A 7280-nucleotide genomic window follows, 5' to 3' on the forward strand; every position below is an offset into this window, starting at 1 on the left:
TGAATATTTAAATGATAAGGTGAAGAGACCAGCAGTGGAACTATCTTGGAATAATGAGGGAACACTCCTAAGTCAAACTGCAAGATTCCTGCCAGTCTGGTAATAGTGAGTGAAAATTAGACATCAAATTGTATTATTTAAAAGCATCATACAATTTAAGTGACACTGTTGTGTATGCAATGTAAAAACATCGCAACAGACTAAATCGGTGGGTCTTATTGAGATGCGGGAGGATGGGAGGATGCTCCTTATATTTCTTCTTTTCAGCAATTTATTCTTTGTTGCAGTCATTGCAGAAAGCTCACAGAGATATGATGTTGGAAATGGAAGCAACATTTTCAGCGCTTTCTCAGAAAATTCAGCCTTGACGTTCATCCAGAATGCCAGGGGAGGTATTATGTCAAACATACTTCTTAGGCCACCGTCACCGTTGCAAGCTCGAGGAATTGATGTTCTTCCCACACTGTCACAGACAATTCGCTGGGACGTGTTCACAAACGGGTCACGGATTCCTTCCTCTGCATTTCCTGGCTCATCTGCGGTTGGGAAATAGCATCGACTCTTATCTACAGCGAAGCCAGGTGACTGCACACTAGATGAGATTAAAACAGCCCAGCCTCATTCTCTCCCGAATGCCCGGCCGAACTCAGGAACATGTCAAGTATGCTCCCGGCAGACAGGTCACGCCAAGTTCATTACTGCACAAATAGCCTATAAAGTAACAGGATTGTAATTCAGGAGTTTTTGTCAAGTCATATCATGTCCTCCTGGCCTGGTAGCTAATGCACTGCGGCACGGAAGCGGTCCATGTTCTGGTGGTTGGGGACCCTTGTTCTACACATGTGCTGTTTCCTACAACTTCAAATGGGCTGGAGCTATTTCCTGGCAAACAGCAGGGGACGTCCACAGACTTTCAAAGTCACAGCAGGGTTTCCAGGTCAGGTAACATCATGATTGAGCAGAGACCAAAACCTGTACTCACTGACTGAATCTGGCAGTTCAAACGGTGGCTGATAAACCTGGAAGAGGTACAGGGAGGATGGATTAACAGCAACAGAATAGGCTGTGCAGGACAGTATCCCTGTGGCCATGTTGGACAAACCGGCACAACAGATGTTTTCAGTCTGGACAATGCCATTTAGGCACCAGTTCTTTCACACAGCCACCATCTATCTCTCCCCTGCTGTTAGTCTGCATGCTAAGCTAAGGTAATCACATCTTGTCTCCACAGTGTGTTCACACTCGCACAGATAGAAGAGTGGCGTCCACCAAAACTTCATCTTAATCAAGAAATTTTAACAGTTCATCTTGTGAGGAAGTGGTTTATGTCTGCATGAACGTGATGCAGGATCAGTTATGTGTTAGTGACACAGTACTAAGACAAAGAGTTTTGTAAGGAGGAAATACATCTAATCTAAATCTCTGTCTCCATCTTTCTATCTGTGTTAATTCCAAACCAATACACTGTGCACCAAATCCTCTCTCACACACGCATAAACACACACACACACACAAACAGTCTCTTCAGTTCCTCCATATAATTAAGCTAATAGTTCTTGAGTCAGTGATAGACAAGGGGAAACATGCTATTTCCCCCAGTTGCGTCTATTGAAAGGACAAAATTGGTGCTCTCTCTGTCTCTTTTTGTCTGCCTTGCCCCTCTCTTCTTTGGCTCTTCTCTTTCAGTTTGGAGTCCACACTGTGAAACTCCTCGTCTATCAAAAAGAGGAGCAGAGGAGCTGTCACCCTGCTCGCGCTGTACGAAAAGACTCGCGGGTGCTTTTTGTGTGTTATCGTAAAAAATTGCCTGATGTCTTTGTTCAGTGGTGTTATTCATGTCTCTCTTCTCTCTTATCTCATGCCCCCTCCCCAAGTTTTCTCCTTTTCTGTCTCTCCCCCCCCCCGCACACGTACAGTATGTTCTCGTACCGTAAAATTGATGCCATAGCACAGACATGCATGAATGCATCAACACGGCAAAATAACGCACACAAGCCTCCAGAGGAAGATGACTCCCACTCCCTCATGCAAACAGCTCAAGCCACACACATTTACACAACATCACACACACACACACACACACGAAGACACATGCGCTCCAATTTGGAGCCGCCGCTCTGCCAACATTGTCAAAAGACCCTTCAATCCTTATATCACCTTTTTGAGCTTTATTCCACTTCCCTCCCTCTTCCCTCCTCCTCTTCATTCAGCACCATCTCTGCTCTTCTGCCTCCTGTTTACGAGAACAGAAAAATCTCCTCATTATAAATGCATAGTCCTTACGTGCTCTCTCCACACCAATTATGTCAGGGACGGGTGCTAGTGCTTCAGTGATAACAGCTGACCATAACAGAGTCCACAATGGCTCTGACAAGAACAAATGACATCAGCGAACCAGTTGGCCTTGTTGCACACAGATGACAGACACTGACAGGAATGGTTTCTCTATCCAATTATAGAGAAGGATACACTTATACTGTACACACAGACAATTCATGCACCCACAGTGTACTATAAATAAATGGTAAACGGTTATATAAGTTTCATATACACCCATCAGCCACATCATTTAAACCAGAGACAGGTTAAGTGAACAACACCGACCATCTTGTGACAATTTAATGTTCTGCAGGGAAACTTTTGGACCTGGCATTCATGTGGATGTTGCTTAGAAATGTACCGCCCACCTAGATCAGACCAGACAACCCCACCCCATAGCAATGACACTCCTTGATGGCAGCAGCTATCCCCAGCAGGATGCAGCCTGACACAGGCACACACACAAAAACGCTTTAGGAACAACTCAAAAAAACATGAAGAACGCAGGATTTAAGAAGGCTGGATTGTTCAAAGGGACAACTGTCCTCTCTCTCACCAGTGTGGAGCAACGTGGATTTCTCTCCGGGCTCTTTTGATGGGGACTTTGAATTGTGGGGAAAATGAGGGATTACTTCTATTGGGTATTTATATGAAAAGGAAATACTGCTCTCATTTGAACAATTACAAAAAAAGACATTGGTCTGTGCTACATCTGTTCTCCCATGGAAAAGGTAGTCTATGTTGGGAGAAAGAAGAGCATCTTGGGACTAGGGTATGGAGCATTTTCTAAATGTGCCAAAGATAAACTTGCATTTATGCCTAAGTAGTGGAATGATGACCTGCACAGCGACATTGATGAGGAGACCTGGTCAGAAGTTTGGCAAATGCAGATAATCTTTCAGGACACAGGAAGCCCAATTAAGCCATAAAACTTAATAACGTACACATGAAATGGATCACACTAAATCTCAGTTGTGTATAAAATGTAATGCAGTATATTACATTTAGAGAGAGAGAGAGAGAAATGACTATTGGCAAGAGATAGTGAATAGACTAGATCTGGAAAGACTACAAACCTCCGACAATAGCTGGCTGGCATAAAGTTATTTTTGACACTAAACCGTATTTGACTTGATCTAGCCTTTGATCAATCTGTCAGGTAAATGTTAAGTTTTAGCAATAACATCAATTTAGGGCTAGATCTGAGAGGGAAGCCTTTACAAGCTCTGGTCACTCTTTGAAATATATTTGCAGCAGACTGGCGACCATTGTGTTGAAGGGAGTAATAGATCGCGGTCAGCAGAGTATGTAATATGTTGAGGATGACTGATTCTTTAAGTGGATAGATACCACTGTACTGTACTGTACACGAGCATGGGTCTTTGAAGCTGTCTCCAAAGGAGCTGGTCCACCCTCTTTTATTCATCCACATTATTATTTTACTTATCATATTTTTATATATGGATTTTGTGTTACATGGCCTACCCTGCTTTGTGTTGTTTGACACTCCATCCCCAGCAGGATGCAGCCTGACACAGACACACACACAAAAAACGCTTTAGGAACAACTCAAAAAAACATGAAGAACAGCACAAGGTGTTGACCTGACCTCCAAATTCAATAGATCCCAAACTGATCAAGTATCTGTGGGATGATCCACAGAGGCCCCTCCCCTCAACCCATAGGACCCAAAGGCCCCCACTAACAACATTCTGTTGCCAGACACCACAGGACACCCTCAGAAGACCCATGTCCATTCTCTTATGAGTCACAACTGTTTTGGAGGCACAAGGGAGACCTACACTATATTAGGAAGGTAGTCATAATGTTATGCCTGATTGGTGTATGATTATAGCAGATTGCCAACAGATTTCACACTTTTATATTGTTTTGTACATGTTAGCTACTGATATGATTTTGCATTTATAACTATAAGTGTTGGCAAGCAGGTGAATTTTAGGAGCAGTCATATGGAACAGAGCCATATAACCAGTTTATGGGTTACAAATACAAACACAGGACAGTTACACACTGAACAGACAACAGTAGCAAGAAAACTGGCTTGTTTAAAGTAGCGCATAAATCATGCAGAGCAACAGGAAGCAACGAAACATTGATGCAGTGATAAACTTTCCTGTTTGGTGGAGCTGTAAGAAGCTGCATGAAAGAGGAGTATATGAGTAAAAGCTCACACTGCATTCTCACGGCTCTGAAAGAGCAACAATCTGCAACTCTTTTTTCAATGAAAGTCTGTGATGATGAGGCCAGACACTTGTTTCAATGTGACGGGTGTCACGCGCTACATATCGAAGTTGGGCTGGCTTCAACTTTTTTCGAAACAACAATGTTAACGAGCAACTGAGCAACACTTCGTCAGCAACTCACCGCTACAGCTAAATGCTTTAGGCCAGTCTGTAAAGTTTGTTGCTCGAAGGATGAATGCTGTATAAGTGGTGGTGTTAAACAACACACCTACAGTATGTATTGAATGCAATCAGCTCAGTCTGAATCAAATTTGACAAACAATGCAAATATTGTTCAGCAACATTTTAAACTGTGCCAAATACAGTATTTTAAGTTAAGCAGGGGTCCGCCAAATGGGGTTGTGTTTACAGTGTTCAGAAGAAGAGTCCATAAGGACACCGTCATTCTTGATATCTATGATATTCAAGACTTAAAAAATGTCTTTCTGAAAGCTCAGAGTTGATGAGCTGTGATGTGTTTGCTGGCACGTCCAGAAATGCAGAGACCGCAGAAGTAAAATGTTTGGTAAGTTAATACTTGTTGTTTAATTGTATAGTTTTGTCTTTGTAATTTTATAATATGTCTGACAGTGTGTAATTATTGAAGAAAAAGAACTAGTAGGCTAAATAGGCACAAAAGCCAAACAGCAGTTGTTGCGTTCTAGCTAGTTATCTAGCTATGTAGCTAAAAACATTAAATCAGCTAAAGCTAATTTTTCATTTTTTATTCTCCAACATCAAAGTAATTCAGTAATATGGTATAGTTAATATAGTTTGTCCCATAAATAAGAGAAAAGTTAAGTGTAATCTTAAAGAAAAAAAATAGCACCAAAATAAGCTAGCCCTGTTAAAAGCTAACAAACTTAGCTTAGCCTATTTCCCAGCCCAGATGAATTAATGTGATTTGCATTTTGGAAAATAGTTTATCATACAACTGTCGCATTAGTTTGTGCGGACAAAAGATAAAGAACACAAACAAGAACACATTTTCTTTGTAGTTATCTGTGCTGTGTTTTTCCTGCATCTTTTGCAAAAATACAATTCCTGGAACACGGCACCTCTCAACAGTATGTCATGTTTATTTTTTTTTAATGTTAAATACGCTGATCTAATATTGCTGTTTGTTCAATATTATATTCCAGGGCGCTTTATAATAACACTATGTGCAATAAGCCCTCTCATTTGCATGCTAAACGTTGCTGCTTCACAGAAGAGACAAATCCATGAGCATGCACATAACGCTAATACTATGAAATACAGCAGAGCTCAGAGATGGACAGTCTGAGGAAATACAGTGTGCACTTACTCTGCATATAGTTTATCAGTAAAATGTATCGAAAATGTTGAGAGAAATAGCTTGAATGTAAAATGACAATATCAGGAACACATAAGCCACAGTATCTAAAGGCTCAGTTGTGAAAAAAAAAAACAAAAAAAAAGTGAATCAAACTTATTTAGTATTTTTTTTAGTATTTTTGTTTGATACGTTCACATGCTGATTCTTCAGAAGCTGTTCTTTTGCAGGGATGGTAGATACATGCCACATACCCACCTTGTATAGAGGCTGCCATAATCATGTAAAACAGCACAGTACAGTGTTTTATACAAAGCATACATCATTTACATTTCAATAAATGCAGCATATGATTCTCACAGATTCTCTGCCAACTGCATGTTACTGATGAAATGATGCGTTGGCGAGGAGAATGACAGAAACCATCTGAGAGCTCCAAGGTCGTCTTTTCTCTGACTCTCAGCCATGTGAATGTAAGGTCGCTGTGTGCCGACTGGAAAAGAAAAAGGGCTGAAGATTCTCCCAGCGCTCAGGCACACTGCTTCCTCAGTGTTAGCCCTGATTGAAATGGGCTACCCTGATTCACTGGACCGTAAATGTGCTTTATGCTCCAAAATGATAATGTTTGATAGCAACATGGGACAAAGACGTACAGCAGCTGTTGTTTATTCCAGGTGTGCAATGGGATGAATAGAGAAAATAATAAACTAAATAACAAAGATTAGAGCTGTAGAAGAGGAAAAGAGGCATTGAAGCAAACTAATTAAAATCTTCAGCTTGCTCCTTGTATTTCTTTTTAGTGTCAGAATTTGCTTCAGGTAATTTTGACAGTACAAGGATGAAAAATACACCAGAGAAATCTCAATGAAGTCCCTGCTGCCTAAGGATCCGTCTTTGCAGGCCTTGTTCCTTTCAAATGTCTGAATAATCCATAAAGATCCAAATAATGAGACAACAAATAAACACACTTTATACTACTTCATGACTCCAGTCAAGATAGGGGAAAATGATAAATGAAAACAGCACAACGTTTTAGCCTCAAGTATGTGATTCTCTGAACGGAACATCTAAATGAGCTTCATATTATATCTCTGAATATCTATGCACCTTTACTCTTCGCAAATCTTATGGACCTTTATACCAAGAACAAAGTCTAAGGGAGGCATTGTCAGATTCATGTAACTCAGATATAGACATGTAACTCAGATATAGACTGATCCAGTGGAAGGTAAGGAACAAACAGTTAAGCTGTTTAAGTTGTCATTGAAGAAGAAAATTTATTTATTTTATTTTTTTTCACTGAAGAGATGCTCGACGACAGAGTCATTCAGCAGGCGGCCTTGGTTGCCATATGGAGACGAGCCGCTGGAACAGTCTGCACAGAGCGCAGAGAACCCGTTTACATGGGTGCATGACCGACTGTG

Source organism: Chelon labrosus, assembly GCF_963514085.1.
Source record: "Chelon labrosus genome assembly, chromosome: 19".
NCBI classification, from domain to species: Eukaryota; Metazoa; Chordata; class Actinopteri; order Mugiliformes; family Mugilidae; genus Chelon; species Chelon labrosus.